Here is a 16,803-nt window from a genome sequence, read left to right as displayed (position 1 = left end):
AAGACTGCGACATAAACGTAGCGCCTTAGATTACATTAGACATGTGTTCTGTTCTGTCGCATCAAGATAAAATATGTTATGTGTCTAGAGTGAGGATTGAACTCACGACCGTGAGATTATGAGACTCACGAGCTGCCTACTGCGTCATCGAGGCTCCCATCAAATCGAGCAATATATATAAAAAAATCTATTATTTTCGCATTTATTGTTCGAAAAAGATTTGTGTGCCATCAGTATGACAGAAGCGTGTCACAAATTCAAGTCTCAATGGAAGATTGCGAAATAAACGTAGCGCCTTAGATTACATTAGACATTTGTTCTTTCTGTCGCATCAAGTCTAAAATAGTTATGTGCCTCGAGTGAGGATCGAACTCACGACCTTGAGATTATGAGACTCACGCGCTGCCTACTGCGCCATCGAGGCTCCCATCAAAGCGAGCAATATTTATAACAAATTCTATTTGTTTCGTCATTTATTGTTCAAATAGAATTTGTGTGCCAACGGTATGACAGATGCGTGTCACAAATCCAAGTGTCAATGGAAGACTGCGACATGAACGTAGCGTCTTATATTACATTAGACATGTGTTCTTTCTGTCGCATGAAGTCTAAAATATTTATGTGCCTCGAGTGAGGATAGAACTCACGACCTTGAGATTATGAGACTCACGCGCTGCTTACTGCGCCATCGAGGCTCCCATCAAAGCGAGCAATATATATACCGAATTCTATTTGTTTCGTCATTTATTGTTCAAAAAAAATTTGTGTGCCAACGGTATGACAGATGCGTGTCACAAATCCAAGTCTCAATGGAAGAATGCGACATGAACGTAGCGTCTTATATTACATTAGACATGTGTTCTTTCTGTCGCATGAAGTCTAAAATATTTATGTGCCTCGAGTGAGGATCGAACTCACGACCTTGAGATTATGAGACTCACGCGCTGCCTACTGCGCCATCGAGGCTCCCATCGAAGCGAGCAATATATATAACAAACTCTATTGGTTCGTCATTTATTGTTCGAAAAGGATTTGCGTGCCAACAGTATGACAGAAGCGTGTCACAAATCCAAGTCTCATTGGAAGACTGCTAAATAAACGTAGCGCCTTAGATTACATTAGACATGTGTTCTTTCTGTCGCATCAAGTCTAAAATATTTATGTGCCTCGAGTGAGGATCGAATTCACGACCTTGAGATTATGAGACTCACGCGCTGCCTACTGCGCCATCGAGGCTTCCATCAAAGCGAGCAATATATATAACAAATTCTATTGGTTCGTCATTTATTGTTCAAAAAGAATTTGTGTGCCAACGGTATGACAGATGCGTGTCACAAATCCAAGTCTCAATGGAAGACTGCGACATGAACGTAGCGTCTTATATTACATTAGACATGTGTTCTTTCTGTCGCATGAAGTCTAAAATATTTATGTGCCTCGAGTGAGGATCGAACTCACGACCTTGAGATTATGAGACTCACGCGCTGCCTACTGCGCCATCGAGGCTCCCAACAAAGCGAGCAATATTTATAACAAATTCTATTTGTTTCGTCATTTATTGTTCAAAAAGAATTTGTGTGCCAACGGTATGACAGATGCGTGTCACAAATCCAAGTCTCAATCGAAGAATGTGACATGAACGTAGCGTCTTAAATTACATTAGACATGTGTTCTTTCTGTCGCATAAAGTCTAAAATATTTATGTGCCTCGAGTGAGGATCGAACTCACGACCTTGAGATTATGAGACTCACGCGCTGCCTACTGCGCCATCGAGGCTCCCATCAAAGCGAGTAATATATATAACAAATTCTATTTGTTTCGTCATTTATTGTTCAAAAAGAATTTGTGTGCCAACGGTATGACAGATGCGTGTCACAAATCCAAGTCTCAATGGAAGACTGCGACATGAACGTAGCGTCTTATATTACATTAGACATGTGTTCTTTCTGTCGCATGAAGTCTAAAATATTTATGTGTCTCGAGTGAGGATCGAACTCACGACCTTGAGATTATGAGACTCACGCGCTGCCTACTGCGCCATCGAGGCTCCCATCAAAGCGAGCAATATATATAACAAATTCTATTTGTTTCGTCATTTATTGTCCAAAAAGAATTTGTGTGCCAACGGTATGACAGATGCGTGTCACAAATCCAAGTCTCAATGGAAGACTGCGACATGAACGTAGCGTCTTATATTACATTAGACATGTGTTCTTTCTGTCGCATGAAGTCTAAAATATTTATGTGCCTCGAGTGAGGATCGAACTCACGACCTTGAGATTATGAGACTCACGCGCTGCCTACTGCGCCATCGAGGCTATTTGTTTCGTCATTTATTGTTCAAAAAGAATTTGTGTGCCAACGGTATGACAGATGCGTGTCACAAATCCAAGTCTCAATGGAAGACTGCGACATGAACGTAGCGTCTTATATTACATTAGACATGTGTTCTTTCTGTCGCATGAAGTCTAAAATATTTATGTGCCTCGAGTGAGGATAGAAATCACGACCTTGAGATTATGAGACTCACGCGCTGCCTACTGCGCCATCGAGGCTCCCATCAAAGCGAGCAATATATATAACAAATTCTATTTGTTTCGTCATTTATTGTTCAAAAAGAATTTGTGTGCCAACGGTATGACAGATGCGTGTCACAAATCCAAGTCTCAATGGAAGAATGCGACATGAACGTAGCGTCTTATATTACATTAGACATGTGTTCTTTCTGTCGCATGAAGTCTAAAATATTTATGTGCCTCGAGTGAGGATCGAACTCACGACCTTGAGATTACGAGACTCACGCGCTGCCTACTGCGCCATCGAGGCTCCCATCAAAGCGAGCAATATATATAACAAACTCTATTGGTTCGTCATTTATTGTTCAAAAAGGATTTGCGTGCCAACAGTATGACAGAAGCGTGTCACAAATCCAAGTCTCATTGGAAGACTGCGAAGTAAACGTAGCGCCTTAGATTACATTAGACATGTGTTCTTTCTGTCGCATCAAGTCTAAATTATTTATGTGCCTCGAGTGAGGATCGAACTCACGACCTTGAGATTATGAGACTCACGCGCTGCCTACTGCGCCATCGAGTCTATTTGTTTCGTCATTTATTGTTCAAAAAGAATTTGTGTGCCAACGGTATGACAGATGCGTGTCACAAATCCAAGTCTCAATGGAAGACTGCGACATGAACGTAGCGTCTTATATTACATTAGACATGTGTTCTTTCTGTCGCATGAAGTCTAAAATATTTATGTGCCTCGAGTGAGGATCGAACTCACGACCTTGAGATTATGAGACTCACGCGCTGCCTACTGCGCCATCGAGGCTATTTGTTTCGTCATTTATTGTTCAAAAAGAATTTGTGTGCCAACGGTATGACAGATGCGTGTCACAAATCCAAGTCTCAATGGAAGACTGCGACATGAACGTAGCGTCTTATATTACATTAGACATGTGTTCTTTCTGTCGCATGAAGTCTAAAATATTTATGTGCCTCGAGTGAGGATCGAACTCACGACCTTGAGATTATGAGACTCACGCGCTGCCTACTGCGCCATCGAGGCTCCCATCAAAGCGAGCAATATAAATAACAAATTCTATTTGTTTCGTCATTTATTGTTCAAAAAGAATTTGTGTGCCAACGGTATGACAGATGCGTGTCACAAATCCAAGTCTCAATGGAAGAATGCGACATGAACGTAGCGTCTTAGATTACATTAGACATGTGTTCTTTCTGTCGCATCAAGTCTAAAATATTTATGTGCCTCGAGTGAGGATCGAACTCACGACCTTGAGATTATGAGACTCACGCACTGCCTACTGCGCAATCCAGGCTTCTATCACAAAAAGCCATATATATAACAAAATCAATGAATAACGTCATTGATTGTTCTGAAATGACTTGTGTGCCAGCATCATGACAAGAGCGGGTTACGAAACCAAGTCTCAATCAGACACTGCGACCTGAACGCAGCAGATTAGATTACAATAGACATGTGTTTATGTTCTTTCGCATCAGGTCTGAGTTATACGATCCGACCCGAGTTTAAGAATTTGTGTGCAAAAAATATGACAGAAGTGGGATTCGAACCCACGCCTCCATCGGAGACTGCGACCTGAACGTAGCGCCTTAGACCGCTCGGCCATCCTGCCTTTCTATGCACACAGGGTAGCAAATAAAATATAGGAACCCTATTGAAATCTCATAAAGTGAAAACGAGTGAAGTAATTCAGTGTTTTAGGAAACCGAAATTGGAATCAACTCCAAAAGCTAGATATCACGGTAGATATGTCTTTCTGGACTGTCGCATCAGGTCTAAAGTATTTAATGTTCCCCAAGTGAGTATTGAATTCACGACCTTGAGACTCACACGCTGCCTACTGCGCCATAGAGGCCCCCATCACATCGGGAAATATGTTCAACAAAATCTACTATTTTTGCATTTATTGTTTGAAAAGTATTTGTGTGCCAACAGTATGACAGAAGCGTGTCACAAATCCAAGTCTCACTAGAAGACTGCGACATGGACGCAGCACCTTAGATTACATTAGACATGTGTTCTTTCTGTCGCATCAAGTCTAAAATAATTATATGCCTCGAGTGAGGATCGAACTCACGACCTTGAGATTATGAGACTCACGCGCTGCCTACTGCGCCATCGAGGCTCCCTTCAGAGCGAGCAATATATATATAAAAATTACACTTGTTTCGTCATTCATTGTTCGAAAAGGTTTTGTGTGCTAACAGTATGACAGAAGCATGTCACAAATCCAAGTCTCAAGGAAGACTGCGACATAAACGTAGCGCCTTAGATTACATTAGACATGTGTTCTGTTCTGTCGCATCAAGATAAAATATGTTATGTGTCTAGAGTGAGGATTGAACTCACGACCGTGAGATTATGAGACTCACGAGCTGCCTACTGCGTCATCGAGGCTCCCATCAAATCGAGCAATATATATAAAAAAATCTATTATTTTCGCATTTATTGTTCGAAAAAGATTTGTGTGCCATCAGTATGACAGAAGCGTGTCACAAATTCAAGTCTCAATGGAAGATTGCGAAATAAACGTAGCGCCTTAGATTACATTAGACATTTGTTCTTTCTGTCGCATCAAGTCTAAAATAGTTATGTGCCTCGAGTGAGGATCGAACTCACGACCTTGAGATTATGAGACTCACGCGCTGCCTACTGCGCCATCGAGGCTCCCATCAAAGCGAGCAATATTTATAACAAATTCTATTTGTTTCGTCATTTATTGTTCAAAAAGAATTTGTGTGCCAACGGTATGACAGATGCGTGTCACAAATCCAAGTGTCAATGGAAGACTGCGACATGAACGTAGCGTCTTATATTACATTAGACATGTGTTCTTTCTGTCGCATGAAGTCTAAAATATTTATGTGCCTCGAGTGAGGATAGAACTCACGACCTTGAGATTATGAGACTCACGCGCTGCTTACTGCGCCATCGAGGCTCCCATCAAAGCGAGCAATATATATACCGAATTCTATTTGTTTCGTCATTTATTGTTCAAAAAAAATTTGTGTGCCAACGGTATGACAGATGCGTGTCACAAATCCAAGTCTCAATGGAAGAATGCGACATGAACGTAGCGTCTTATATTACATTAGACATGTGTTCTTTCTGTCGCATGAAGTCTAAAATATTTATGTGCCTCGAGTGAGGATCGAACTCACGACCTTGAGATTATGAGACTCACGCGCTGCCTACTGCGCCATCGAGGCTCCCATCGAAGCGAGCAATATATATAACAAACTCTATTGGTTCGTCATTTATTGTTCGAAAAGGATTTGCGTGCCAACAGTATGACAGAAGCGTGTCACAAATCCAAGTCTCATTGGAAGACTGCGAAATAAACGTAGCGCCTAAGATTACATTAGACATGTGTTCTTTCTGTCGCATCAAGTCTAAAATATTTATGTGCCTCGAGTGAGGATCGAACTCACGACCTTGAGATTATGAGACTCACGCGCTGCCTACTGCGCCATCGAGGCTCCCATCAAAGCGAGCAATATATATAACAAATTCAATTTGTTTCGTCATTTATTGTTCAAAAAGAATTTGTGTGCCAACGGTATGACAGATGCGTGTCACAAATCCAAGTCTCAATGGAAGACTGCGACATGAACGTAGCGTCTTATATTACATTAGACATGAGTTCTTTCTGTCGCATGAAGTCTAAAATATTTATGTGCCTCGAGTGAGGATCGAACTCACGACCTTGAGATTATGAGACTCACGCGCTGCCTACTGCGCCATCGAGGCTATTTGTTTCGTCATTTATTGTTCAAAAAGAATTTGTGTGCCAACGGTATGACAGATGCGTGTCACAAATCCAAGTCTCAATGGAAGACTGCGACATGAACGTAGCGTCTTATATTACATTAGACATGTGTTCTTTCTGTCGCATGAAGTCTAAAATATTTATGTGCCTCGAGTGAGGATAGAACTCACGACCTTGAGATTATGAGACTCACGCGCTGCCTACTGCGCCATCGAGGCTCCCATCAAAGCGAGCAATATATATAACAAATTCAATTTGTTTCGTCATTTATTGTTCAAAAAGAATTTGTGTGCCAACGGTATGACAGATGCGTGTCACAAATCCAAGTCTCAATGGAAGACTGCGACATGAACGTAGCGTCTTATATTACATTAGACATGTGTTCTTTCTGTCGCATGAAGTCTAAAATATTTATGTGCCTCGAGTGAGGATCGAACTCACGACCTTGAGATTATGAGACTCACGCGCTGCCTACTGCGCCATCGAGGCTATTTGTTTCGTCATTTATTGTTCAAAAAGAATTTGTGTGCCAACGGTATGACAGATGCGTGTCACAAATCCAAGTCTCAATGGAAGACTGCGACATGAACGTAGCGTCTTATATTACATTAGACATGTGTTCTTTCTGTCGCATGAAGTCTAAAATATTTATGTGCCTCGAGTGAGGATCGAACTCACGACCTTGAGATTATGAGACTCACGCGCTGCCTACTGCGCCATCGAGGCTATTTGTTTCGTCATTTATTGTTCAAAAAGAATTTGTGTGCCAACGGTATGACAGATGCGTGTCACAAATCCAAGTCTCAATGGAAGACTGCGACATGAACGTAGCGTCTTATATTACATTAGACATGTGTTCTTTCTGTCGCATGAAGTCTAAAATATTTATGTGCCTCGAGTGAGGATCGAACTCACGACCTTGAGATTATGAGACTCACGAGCTGCCTACTGCGTCATCGAGGCTCCCATCAAATCGAGCAATATATATAAAAAAATCTATTATTTTCGCATTTATTGTTCGAAAAAGATTTGTGTGCCATCAGTATGACAGAAGCGTGTCACAAATTCAAGTCTCAATGGAAGATTGCGAAATAAACGTAGCGCCTTAGATTACATTAGACATTTGTTCTTTCTGTCGCATCAAGTCTAAAATAGTTATGTGCCTCGAGTGAGGATCGAACTCACGACCTTGAGATTATGAGACTCACGCGCTGCCTACTGCGCCATCGAGGCTCCCATCAAAGCGAGCAATATTTATAACAAATTCTATTTGTTTCGTCATTTATTGTTCAAAAAGAATTTGTGTGCCAACGGTATGACAGATGCGTGTCACAAATCCAAGTCTCAATGGAAGAATGCGACATGAACGTAGCGTCTTAGATTACATTAGACATGTGTTCTTTCTGTCGCATCAAGTCTAAAATATTTATGTGCCTCGAGTGAGGATCGAACTCACGACCTTGAGATTATGAGACTCACGCGCTGCCTACTGCGCCATCGAGGCTCCCATCAAAGCGAGCAATATATAATAAATTCTATTTGTTTCGTCATTTATTGTTCAAAAAGAATTTGTGTGCCAACGGTATGACAGATGCGTGTCACAAATCCAAGTCTCAATGGAAGACTGCGACATGAACGTAGCGTCTTATATTACATTAGACATGTGTTCTTTCTGTCGCATCAAGTCTAAAATATTTATGTGCCTCGAGTGAGGATCGAACTCACGACCTTGAGATTATGAGACTCACGCGCTGCCTACTGCGCCATCGAGGCTCCCATCAAAGCGAGCAATATATAATAAATTCTATTTGTTTCGTCATTTATTGTTGAAAAAGGATTTGTGTGCCAACGGTATGACAGATGCGTGTCACAAATCCAAGTCTCAATGGAAGACTGCGACATGAACGTAGCGTCTTATATTACATTAGACATGTGTTCTTTCTGTCGCATGAAGTCTAAAATATTTATGTGCCTCGAGTGAGGACCGAACTCACGACCTTGAGATTATGAGACTCACGCGCTGCCTACTGCGTCATCGAGGCTCCCATCAAAGCGAGCAATATATATAACAAATTCTATTGGTTCGTCATTTATTGTTCAAAAAGGATTTGCGTGCCAACAGTATGACAGAAGCGTGTCACAAATCCAAGTCTCATTGGAAGACTGCGAAATAAACGTAGCGCCTTAGATTACATTAGACATGTGTTCTTTCTGTCGCATCAAGTCTAAAATATTTATGTGCCTCGAGTGAGGATCGAATTCACGACCTTGAGATTATGAGACTCACGCGCTGCCTACTGCGCCATCGAGGCTTCCATCAAAGCGAGCAATATATATAACAAATTCTATTGGTTCGTCATTTATTGTTCAAAAAGAATTTGTGTGCCAACGGTATGACAGATGCGTGTCACAAATCCAAGTCTCAATGGAAGACTGCGACATGAACGTAGCGTCTTATATTACATTAGACATGTGTTATTTCTGTCGCATGAAGTCTAAAATATTTATGTGCCTCGAGTGAGGATCGAACTCACGACCTTGAGATTATGAGACTCACGCGCTGCCTACTGCGCCATCGAGGCTCCCAACAAAGCGAGCAATATATATAACAAATTCTATTTGTTTCGTCATTTATTGTTCAAAAAGAATTTGTGTGCCAACGGTATGACAGATGCGTGTCACAAATCCAAGTCTCAATCGAAGAATGCGACATGAACGTAGCGTCTTAGATTACATTAGACATGTGTTCTTTCTGTCGCATAAAGTCTAAAATATTTATGTGCCTCGAGTGAGGATCGAACTCACGACCTTGAGATTATGAGACTCACGCGCTGCCTACTGCGCCATCGAGGCTCCCATCAAAGCGAGCAATATATATAACAAATTCTATTTGTTTCGTCATTTATCGTTCAAAAAGAATTTGTGTGCCAACGGTATGACAGATGCGTGTCACAAATCCAAGTCTCAATGGAAGACTGCGACATGAACGTAGCGTCTTATATTACATTAGACATGTGTTCTTTCTGTCGCATGAAGTCTAAAATATTTATGTGCCTCGAGTGAGGATCGAACTCACGACCTTGAGATTATGAGACTCACGCGCTGCCTACTGCGCCATCGAGGCTCCCAACAAAGCGAGCAATATATATAACAAATTCTATTTGTTTCGTCATTTATTGTTCAAAAAGAATTTGTGTGCCAACGGTATGACAGATGCGTGTCACAAATCCAAGTCTCAATCGAAGAATGCGACATGAACGTAGCGTCTTAGATTACATTAGACATGTGTTCTTTCTGTCGCATAAAGTCTAAAATATATATGTGCCTCGAGTGAGGATCGAACTCACGACCTTGAGATTATGAGACTCACGCGCTGCCTACTGCGCCATCGAGGCTCCCATCAAAGCGAGCAATATATATAACAAATTTTATTGGTTCGTCATTTATTGTTCAGAAAGGATTTGCGTGCCAACAGTATGACAGAAGCGTGTCACAAATCCAAGTCTCATTGGAAGACTGCGAAATAAACGTAGCGCCTTAGATTACATTAGACATGTGTTCTTTCTGTCGCATCAAGTCTAAAATATTTATGTGCCTCGAGTGAGGATCGAACTCACGACCTTGAGATTATGAGACTCACGCACTGCCTACTGCGCAATCCAGGCTTCTATCACAAAAAGCCATATATATAACAAAATCAATGAATAACGTCATTGATTGTTCTGAAATGACTTGTGTGCCAGCATCATGACAAGAGCGGGTTACGAAACCAAGTCTCAATCAGACACTGCGACCTGAACGCAGCAGATTAGATTACAATAGACATGTGTTTATGTTCTTTCGCATCAGGTCTGAGTTATACGATCCGACCCGAGTTTAAGAATTTGTGTGCAAAAAATATGACAGAAGTGGGATTCGAACCCACGCCTCCATCGGAGACTGCGACCTGAACGCAGCGCCTTAGACCGCTCGGCCATTCTGCCTTTCTATGCACACAGGGTAGCAAATAAAATATAGGAACCCTATTGAAATCTTATAAAGTGAAAACGAGTGAAGTAATTCAGTGTTTTAGGAAACCGAAATTGGAATCAACTCCAAAAGCTAGATATCACGGTAGATATGTCTTTCTGGACTGTCGCATCAGGTCTAAAGTATTTAATGTTCCCCAAGTGAGTATTGGACTCACGACCTTGAGACTCACACGCTGCCTACTGCGCCATAGAAGCCCCCAACACATCGGCAAATATGTTCAACAAAATCTACTATTTTTGCATTTATTGTTTGAAAAGTATTTGTGTGCCAACAGTATGACAGAAGCGTGTCACAAATCCAAGTCTCACTAGAAGACTGCGACATGGACGCAGCGACTTAGATTACATTAGACACGTGTTCTTTCTGTCGCATCAAGTCTAAAATATTTATATGCCTCGAGTGAGGATCGAACTCACGACCTTGAGACTATGAGACTCACGCGCTGCCTACTGCGCCATCGAGGCTCCCTTCAAAGCGAGCAATATATATAAAAATTACACTTGTTTCGTCATTCATTGTTCGAAAAGTATTTGTGTGCCAACAGTATGACAGAAGCGTTTCACAAATCCAAGTCTCATTAGAAGACTGCGACATAAACGTAGCGCCTTAGATTACATAAGACATGTGTTCTGTTCTGTCGCATCAAGTCTAAAATAATTATATGCCTCGAGTGAGGATTGAACTCACGACCGTGAGATTATGAGACTCACGAGCTGCCTACTGCGCCATCGAGGCTCCCATCAAAGCGAGCAATATATATAAAAAAATCTATTATTTTCGCATTTATTGTTCGAAAAGGATTTGTGTGCCATCAATATGACAGAAGCGTGTCACAAATTCAAGTCTCAATGGAAGACTGCGACATGAACGTAGCGCCTTAGATTAAATTAGACATGTGCTCTTTCTGTCGCATCAAGTCTAAAATATTTATGTGCCTCGAGTGAGGATCGAACTCACGACCTTGAGATTATGAGACTCACGCACTGCCTACAGCGCCATCGAGGCTGCCATCATATCGAGAATTATGTAGAACAAAATCTATTATTTTGGCATTTATTGTTTGAAAAGGTTTTGTGTGCCAACAGTATGACAGAAGCGCGTCACAAATCCAAGTCTCATGGAGGACTGCGACATAAAAGTAGCGCCTTAGATTACATTAGGCATGTGTTCTGTTCTATCGCATGAAGATAAAATATGTTATGTGTCTAGACTCTAGAGTGAAGATTGAACTCACGACCGTGAGATTATGAGACTCACGAGCTGCCTACTGCGTCATCAAGGCTCCCATCGAAGCAAGCAATATATATAACAAAATCTATTATTTTCGCATTTATTGTTCGAAAAGGATTTGTGTGCCAACAGTATGACAGAAACGAGTCACAAATCCAAGTCTCATGGAAGACTGCGACATAAACGTAGCACCTTAGATTACATTAGACATATGTTATTTCTGTCGCATCAAGCCCAAAATATTTATGTGCCTCGAGTGAGGATCGAACTCACGACCTTAAGATTATGAGACTCACTCGCTGCCTACCTCGCCATCGAGGCTGCCATCATATCGAGAATTATGTAGAACAAAATCTATTATTTTGGCATTTATTGTTTGAAAAGTATTTGTGTGCCAACGGTATGACAGAAGCGTGTAACAAATCCAAGTCTCAATGGAAGACTGCGACATAAATGTAGCGCCTTAGATTACATTAGACATGTGTTCTGTTCTGTCACATAAAGTCTAAAAACCTTGAGATTATGAGACTTACGCACTGCTTACTGCGCCATCGAGACTCCTATCACGACCAATTTAAATAACACAATCAATTATTACGTCATTAATTGTTTTGAAATGACTCGTGTGCCACCATCCTGACAGGAGCGGGTTACAAACCCAAGTCTCAATCGGAGACTGCGACCTGAACGCAGCAGCTTAGATTACAATAGACATGTGTTTATGTTCTTTCGCATCAGGTCTAAGTTTTTGATCCGACCTGAGTTTAAAGGATTTGTGTGCAACAAATAAGACAGAAGTGGGATTCGAACCCACGCCTTCACTGGAGACTGCGACTTTGACGCAGAGCCTCAAACCGCTAGGCTATTTTGTCTTGTAATACATGCATTGTAGCAAACAAAATATAGAAACCTCAGTGAAATCTTTTATAGTGAAAACGAGTGAAGTAATTCATTATTTTGAAAGACCGGGATTGGAATCAACTCCAAAAGCTAGATATCACGATGGATATGTGTTTTTGAAATGCCGCATCAGGTTTAAAATATTTGACCTGCCCCGAGTGAGGATCGAACTCACGACCTTTAGTTTATGAGACTCTCGCGCTGCCTACTGCGCCATCGAGGATCCTATCACGACGAGCAATATATATAAGAAAATCCATCATTAACGTCATTAATTGTTCTGAAATGACTTGTGTGACACCATTATTACAGAAGCGGATTACGAATACAAGTCTCAATCGGAGACTGCGACCTGAAAGCAGTGGCTTAGATTACATTAGACATGTGTGTATGTTATTTGGCACTTGGCACCAGGTCTAAGATACATGATCCGACCCGAGTTATATCACGACAGATATGTGATTCTGGACTGTCGCATCAAGTCTCAAATATTTGATCTGCCCCGAGCGAGGATTGAACTCACGACTTAGAGATAATGAGACTCATGTGCAGCCTACTGCGCAATCGAGGCTTCGATCGCAGCAAGCAATATGAATATATAACAAAATCTGGTATTTACGTCATTTATTGTTCGAAAAGGTTTTGTGTGCCAACAGTATGACAGAGGAGCGTCACAAATCCAAGTCTCCAACAAAATCTATTATTCTTGCATTTATTGTTTAAAAAGGATTTGTGTGCCAACAGCATGACAAAAGCGTGTCACAAATCCAAGTCGCAATCGAATTTTGCCTTGCAATTACTTCTATTAATTCCTAAATTCTCTGTGAATTCTATGAGATCTAATACTTATCCAAAATTTCGCTGTATCACTTTTAATTATGAGACCACGGTTTTTAATCCACCAAGCGTGACGGCTGATTTCGCAAATTGTTGCTCCTAGAAAATCGGAAGTTTTTTGAGGTTATGGTACCGGTAACGCTAAATGTAAAGTAAACTACGGTACTCCATTGCTTGGTTTCAATATATTTGTAGACTGTGATATCTGCCGTTATAATACCGGCCATCAACTGTCCGGATCATCTTGCAATTTCAGGGTGGCACAAGACAGGAACTGGTAAAGTGAGGGCTGTTGGAGTTCCGGTGCCGTGACACAGTTTGAAATTAAGTCTTTTTTTTTGACAAGTTACACTTCCCTAACTAGACCATTGTTGTACTATAAACATGAAACATATAAAAGATTCCAGTTCTAGTATCCGTACTGTAAAAGTGCCTTCGAACAACTTCGGACGGTTCCTAACTTCGGACAAGAATTTTAAACAGTCATATCTCGGCTAAAAAACGCATTATTCCGCCAGTTTTAATTTTTATGGCTAGCGTTGTTACGTGTACTCCTTAACTTTTTAATTTAGCATAATCCTTTTTTTTATTAAAAAATGGAATTAATACCAAAATGACTACCCGCTATTCAACGGCGCTTCGACTGAGGCTATCATCATCAAAATACCACCATTCGGTAGAGGGCGATAACAATGTATTCAATTCATCAGAGTGATGGCAAGATGTCGTACAAGATTTACCTAAAACCTAAAATTCCGAATCGTAAATACCGTCAAAATATTGAGAATTCACGGTGCGTCAAAAGTTACGTCAACCTCACATAAATCATTTTTGCTCACCTTTGAGACGACGTCACTCTGCGTCGCGGAAAAAAGTTTTGACGCCCGACACAACAGCGCCAAATTGCCAATTTTCAATCAGATACTGACTGCGTTCCGGTGTAATATTTTTGTATTTTGTTCGGTTCATAAGTGAATATATGCCAAAACTACATTAATGAGAATACATGTCTTATCTGATCGTTGACATCAAATATCGAATCTATGAAAATTTCAACGTTCATATGCCACTGTATACTGACGTAACAACATTTTGTGCCTTGAAGTCGAAATGACAGTTATTGATCGTTTCAATATTATGTTGTTGTTCTTGTTTATCAACATTACAGAATCGCTTTTCTCTTCGAATACTGAATTGATTGCTTTGAATTATTCGATTGATTTTTCCGCCAGAAGACTATTGCTTTTACTTATTTCAAAAATTTCTGTGGACTTCCAGAGATTCCTTTTTTTATTAGTCAGAATAGTAAAGAGCGACACTGTGTGACGTGTCTATATATTTGAGTATAGCTCTCTTGTACCCATAATACCACATTGTAAACTACTTGAACTGTACAAAAGCGGGAGTGCGACTTACACATGACAATTTCTACCGAGCTAAGGATCCATTAAATATTGGGGATTAGTTTGAAATATTTTACTTTTAGGCTCTATTTTAAGTACTGGGATTAATATAAAATCCTATTTTAATGAAGCCCTTTAATTCAGTATGAAAAAGAAGTTTTTTATCATTTGTAAGCAATATGAAAATGATTTACAATGTAAGAATCAAAATCTTTTATTTTTAAAGATTTTTTCAAATTCTCAAATGTGCGATTGTATTTTTTCAAATGAGTGGGAATTTCGAATGAATAGTCCGCAGCTGTAGCAACCTTAGATTTTTCCACTGTAGATATTTCATATGTATACTTTTATTCTGATGTATGTAAAATCTGATGTAAAATAAAGGTTCAAATTTTCGCCTGCGTTTGTAATAATGTTCGTAAGTCTATTTCAGTGATTACCAGATTCTTGTGGTGCAACACTGTACTGATCAAAACCTATTATTTAATTTTTTCTTCAATTCTCGAATAAGCAATTATATTTTGTTAAGTGCAGGGCAATGTTATGGACTCTATTATCTGATTTAAATTCTATAGATTATGTATTTTAATTGAGTAGTAATCAACATTATATTGAAATTTATCATTGTAAAATCACTGTTTCAATCTGATATATTCAATATTAAAAATACTTGTGTAGGTACAAGTGTTATTGAGTCTACTTGTGGCAGTATTGCTTCCAGAATAAGCTTGGTATAATAAGCAGGCAGAAATACAATAAATAAACCATGTATACATCAGAGACGTCTAGTCTCATTTTCATTTCCTTTTGTAATGAAGCTAAAAGGACGCCTGCGACTCTGTTGTGAATAGAAGAGGTGTTATGCTCGTTTTTGATCTTTGTACACATTTCCATAACGAGTCTCTATTTTACACGTTTGCCTATGATCATTAGAACATGACGAATCACTGTTTTATTATTTTTTTTATGCCTGAGTATTCAGTTCCCAATAGCGTGTTATATTGATTACACACAGACGGCTATGTATGGGTTTAAACGTATATCGTGAGTCTGCACCAGTGTTTACCCTATTCAGTCCCGAACCAGAGCAAATTAAATCGCGGCAAACTCAGACACGAGATTTGAATAAACTCTTATTTTATCAAGATTTGTATACTGTTTTAGGTTACTACAAAAATATCATTTTTAATAATATGAGTGTAGTGTTGATATGATTCTTCAGAAAAGTCTTGAAAGATTGCGTGAAATTTAATCCAATATATATAGCAAATCCTGCTAGTCGAGGCCTGAGGTGCGGCCAAGGACGTTTAACTTGTGACCCAGAATTTTAATTGTTTATTGTCGGTCTATATTCTTATCAATAGAATTTAGAAAAAGACTTTTCATACCGGTATATTTTTGGGAGAACTTCTGTCGTAGTTAATTCACTGACACTCATTTTATTTTTCTTTCAACTCGAAAAACCATAAGTATCGCGGTATTTCTATAAAGTACCTTCCGACACGCGACAATTATTCACGAAAGCGGTCTTGAACAAACTAAAATTTGATGTTTGCTTCATTTTGATATACAGGGTGTCCCCAAAGTCCCTTTACAATTTCAATTTTGTTATAAAGTCGGTTCTCAATATATCTTAACCAAGTTTGTTGTTTTTATTCAGTAGTTGTTTGGGCAATTTTACTTCAATTTTAAATCAATACATCTGTGAGGGCCAAAACAATGTATGGTAACGATAAATTATCTTTGCAATTTAAAAAAATTAGAATTTTATAGACCCCCTATAGTTCTGCTTCGGACATCTGGCTTATCAAATCTGAAGCAACAACATACTATTATGTAAAATGAGCAACTAGAACAGTTACTTGACTTTGATATATTTTCAAATACTAGTGATGCGCAGAGTCGAAGTTTGACATGTTTTTATTGCTATTGAAGTTGGGCAAGGATTTGTATTTTTAAACTTCCCGGAGTCGGGAGTTAATTGCGATATATCTGTAAGACATTACTTGTTGAGACGGTTGCTATTGAAGTGAAGATGTGAATACCACAAACAGATGTTCGGAACAGTATCTATGACTAAAGGT

At 39.8% G+C, this 16,803-nt stretch overlaps 29 non-coding genes across 29 annotated transcripts; all 29 read right to left on the bottom strand.

The window, feature by feature from the left end:
* Positions 1–351: 351 nt before the first annotated feature.
* Positions 352–424, bottom strand: Trnam-cau (transfer RNA methionine (anticodon CAU)). The gene has a single exon. It is a non-coding gene; the product is annotated as a tRNA-Met (tRNA).
* Positions 425–893: 469 nt separating this feature from the next.
* Trnam-cau (transfer RNA methionine (anticodon CAU)) lies at positions 894–966 on the bottom strand. Its single transcript has one exon. It is a non-coding gene; the product is annotated as a tRNA-Met (tRNA).
* A 197-nt stretch (positions 967–1,163) lies between these two features.
* Trnam-cau (transfer RNA methionine (anticodon CAU)) lies at positions 1,164–1,236 on the bottom strand. The gene has a single exon. It is a non-coding gene; the product is annotated as a tRNA-Met (tRNA).
* Positions 1,237–1,433: 197 nt separating this feature from the next.
* On the bottom strand, positions 1,434–1,506 carry Trnam-cau (transfer RNA methionine (anticodon CAU)). The gene has a single exon. It is a non-coding gene; the product is annotated as a tRNA-Met (tRNA).
* A 198-nt stretch (positions 1,507–1,704) lies between these two features.
* On the bottom strand, positions 1,705–1,777 carry Trnam-cau (transfer RNA methionine (anticodon CAU)). The gene has a single exon. It is a non-coding gene; the product is annotated as a tRNA-Met (tRNA).
* Positions 1,778–1,975: 198 nt separating this feature from the next.
* Positions 1,976–2,048, bottom strand: Trnam-cau (transfer RNA methionine (anticodon CAU)). Its single transcript has one exon. It is a non-coding gene; the product is annotated as a tRNA-Met (tRNA).
* Positions 2,049–2,246: 198 nt separating this feature from the next.
* Trnam-cau (transfer RNA methionine (anticodon CAU)) lies at positions 2,247–2,319 on the bottom strand. Its single transcript has one exon. It is a non-coding gene; the product is annotated as a tRNA-Met (tRNA).
* Positions 2,320–2,754: 435 nt separating this feature from the next.
* Positions 2,755–2,827, bottom strand: Trnat-cgu (transfer RNA threonine (anticodon CGU)). The gene has a single exon. It is a non-coding gene; the product is annotated as a tRNA-Thr (tRNA).
* A 434-nt stretch (positions 2,828–3,261) lies between these two features.
* On the bottom strand, positions 3,262–3,334 carry Trnam-cau (transfer RNA methionine (anticodon CAU)). Its single transcript has one exon. It is a non-coding gene; the product is annotated as a tRNA-Met (tRNA).
* A 164-nt stretch (positions 3,335–3,498) lies between these two features.
* Trnam-cau (transfer RNA methionine (anticodon CAU)) lies at positions 3,499–3,571 on the bottom strand. Its single transcript has one exon. It is a non-coding gene; the product is annotated as a tRNA-Met (tRNA).
* Positions 3,572–4,077: 506 nt separating this feature from the next.
* Positions 4,078–4,160, bottom strand: Trnal-cag (transfer RNA leucine (anticodon CAG)). The gene has a single exon. It is a non-coding gene; the product is annotated as a tRNA-Leu (tRNA).
* A 440-nt stretch (positions 4,161–4,600) lies between these two features.
* On the bottom strand, positions 4,601–4,673 carry Trnam-cau (transfer RNA methionine (anticodon CAU)). Its single transcript has one exon. It is a non-coding gene; the product is annotated as a tRNA-Met (tRNA).
* Positions 4,674–5,142: 469 nt separating this feature from the next.
* On the bottom strand, positions 5,143–5,215 carry Trnam-cau (transfer RNA methionine (anticodon CAU)). Its single transcript has one exon. It is a non-coding gene; the product is annotated as a tRNA-Met (tRNA).
* Positions 5,216–5,684: 469 nt separating this feature from the next.
* On the bottom strand, positions 5,685–5,757 carry Trnam-cau (transfer RNA methionine (anticodon CAU)). The gene has a single exon. It is a non-coding gene; the product is annotated as a tRNA-Met (tRNA).
* A 197-nt stretch (positions 5,758–5,954) lies between these two features.
* On the bottom strand, positions 5,955–6,027 carry Trnam-cau (transfer RNA methionine (anticodon CAU)). The gene has a single exon. It is a non-coding gene; the product is annotated as a tRNA-Met (tRNA).
* Positions 6,028–6,225: 198 nt separating this feature from the next.
* Positions 6,226–6,298, bottom strand: Trnam-cau (transfer RNA methionine (anticodon CAU)). Its single transcript has one exon. It is a non-coding gene; the product is annotated as a tRNA-Met (tRNA).
* A 164-nt stretch (positions 6,299–6,462) lies between these two features.
* Trnam-cau (transfer RNA methionine (anticodon CAU)) lies at positions 6,463–6,535 on the bottom strand. The gene has a single exon. It is a non-coding gene; the product is annotated as a tRNA-Met (tRNA).
* A 198-nt stretch (positions 6,536–6,733) lies between these two features.
* Trnam-cau (transfer RNA methionine (anticodon CAU)) lies at positions 6,734–6,806 on the bottom strand. Its single transcript has one exon. It is a non-coding gene; the product is annotated as a tRNA-Met (tRNA).
* Positions 6,807–6,970: 164 nt separating this feature from the next.
* On the bottom strand, positions 6,971–7,043 carry Trnam-cau (transfer RNA methionine (anticodon CAU)). The gene has a single exon. It is a non-coding gene; the product is annotated as a tRNA-Met (tRNA).
* Positions 7,044–7,477: 434 nt separating this feature from the next.
* On the bottom strand, positions 7,478–7,550 carry Trnam-cau (transfer RNA methionine (anticodon CAU)). Its single transcript has one exon. It is a non-coding gene; the product is annotated as a tRNA-Met (tRNA).
* A 198-nt stretch (positions 7,551–7,748) lies between these two features.
* Positions 7,749–7,821, bottom strand: Trnam-cau (transfer RNA methionine (anticodon CAU)). The gene has a single exon. It is a non-coding gene; the product is annotated as a tRNA-Met (tRNA).
* A 196-nt stretch (positions 7,822–8,017) lies between these two features.
* Positions 8,018–8,090, bottom strand: Trnam-cau (transfer RNA methionine (anticodon CAU)). Its single transcript has one exon. It is a non-coding gene; the product is annotated as a tRNA-Met (tRNA).
* A 466-nt stretch (positions 8,091–8,556) lies between these two features.
* Positions 8,557–8,629, bottom strand: Trnam-cau (transfer RNA methionine (anticodon CAU)). Its single transcript has one exon. It is a non-coding gene; the product is annotated as a tRNA-Met (tRNA).
* Positions 8,630–8,826: 197 nt separating this feature from the next.
* On the bottom strand, positions 8,827–8,899 carry Trnam-cau (transfer RNA methionine (anticodon CAU)). Its single transcript has one exon. It is a non-coding gene; the product is annotated as a tRNA-Met (tRNA).
* Positions 8,900–9,097: 198 nt separating this feature from the next.
* On the bottom strand, positions 9,098–9,170 carry Trnam-cau (transfer RNA methionine (anticodon CAU)). The gene has a single exon. It is a non-coding gene; the product is annotated as a tRNA-Met (tRNA).
* A 198-nt stretch (positions 9,171–9,368) lies between these two features.
* Trnam-cau (transfer RNA methionine (anticodon CAU)) lies at positions 9,369–9,441 on the bottom strand. The gene has a single exon. It is a non-coding gene; the product is annotated as a tRNA-Met (tRNA).
* A 198-nt stretch (positions 9,442–9,639) lies between these two features.
* Positions 9,640–9,712, bottom strand: Trnam-cau (transfer RNA methionine (anticodon CAU)). The gene has a single exon. It is a non-coding gene; the product is annotated as a tRNA-Met (tRNA).
* Positions 9,713–10,217: 505 nt separating this feature from the next.
* On the bottom strand, positions 10,218–10,300 carry Trnaa-cgc (transfer RNA alanine (anticodon CGC)). Its single transcript has one exon. It is a non-coding gene; the product is annotated as a tRNA-Leu (tRNA).
* A 440-nt stretch (positions 10,301–10,740) lies between these two features.
* Trnam-cau (transfer RNA methionine (anticodon CAU)) lies at positions 10,741–10,813 on the bottom strand. Its single transcript has one exon. It is a non-coding gene; the product is annotated as a tRNA-Met (tRNA).
* Positions 10,814–16,803: the final 5,990 nt, after the last annotated feature.

Source organism: Styela clava, chromosome 10 (assembly GCF_964204865.1).
Source record: "Styela clava chromosome 10, kaStyClav1.hap1.2, whole genome shotgun sequence".
Lineage (NCBI taxonomy): Eukaryota > Metazoa > Chordata > Ascidiacea > Stolidobranchia > Styelidae > Styela > Styela clava.
Note: the sequence above shows the minus strand (reverse complement) of the source record. Positions and strands in the feature narration are given on the sequence as shown.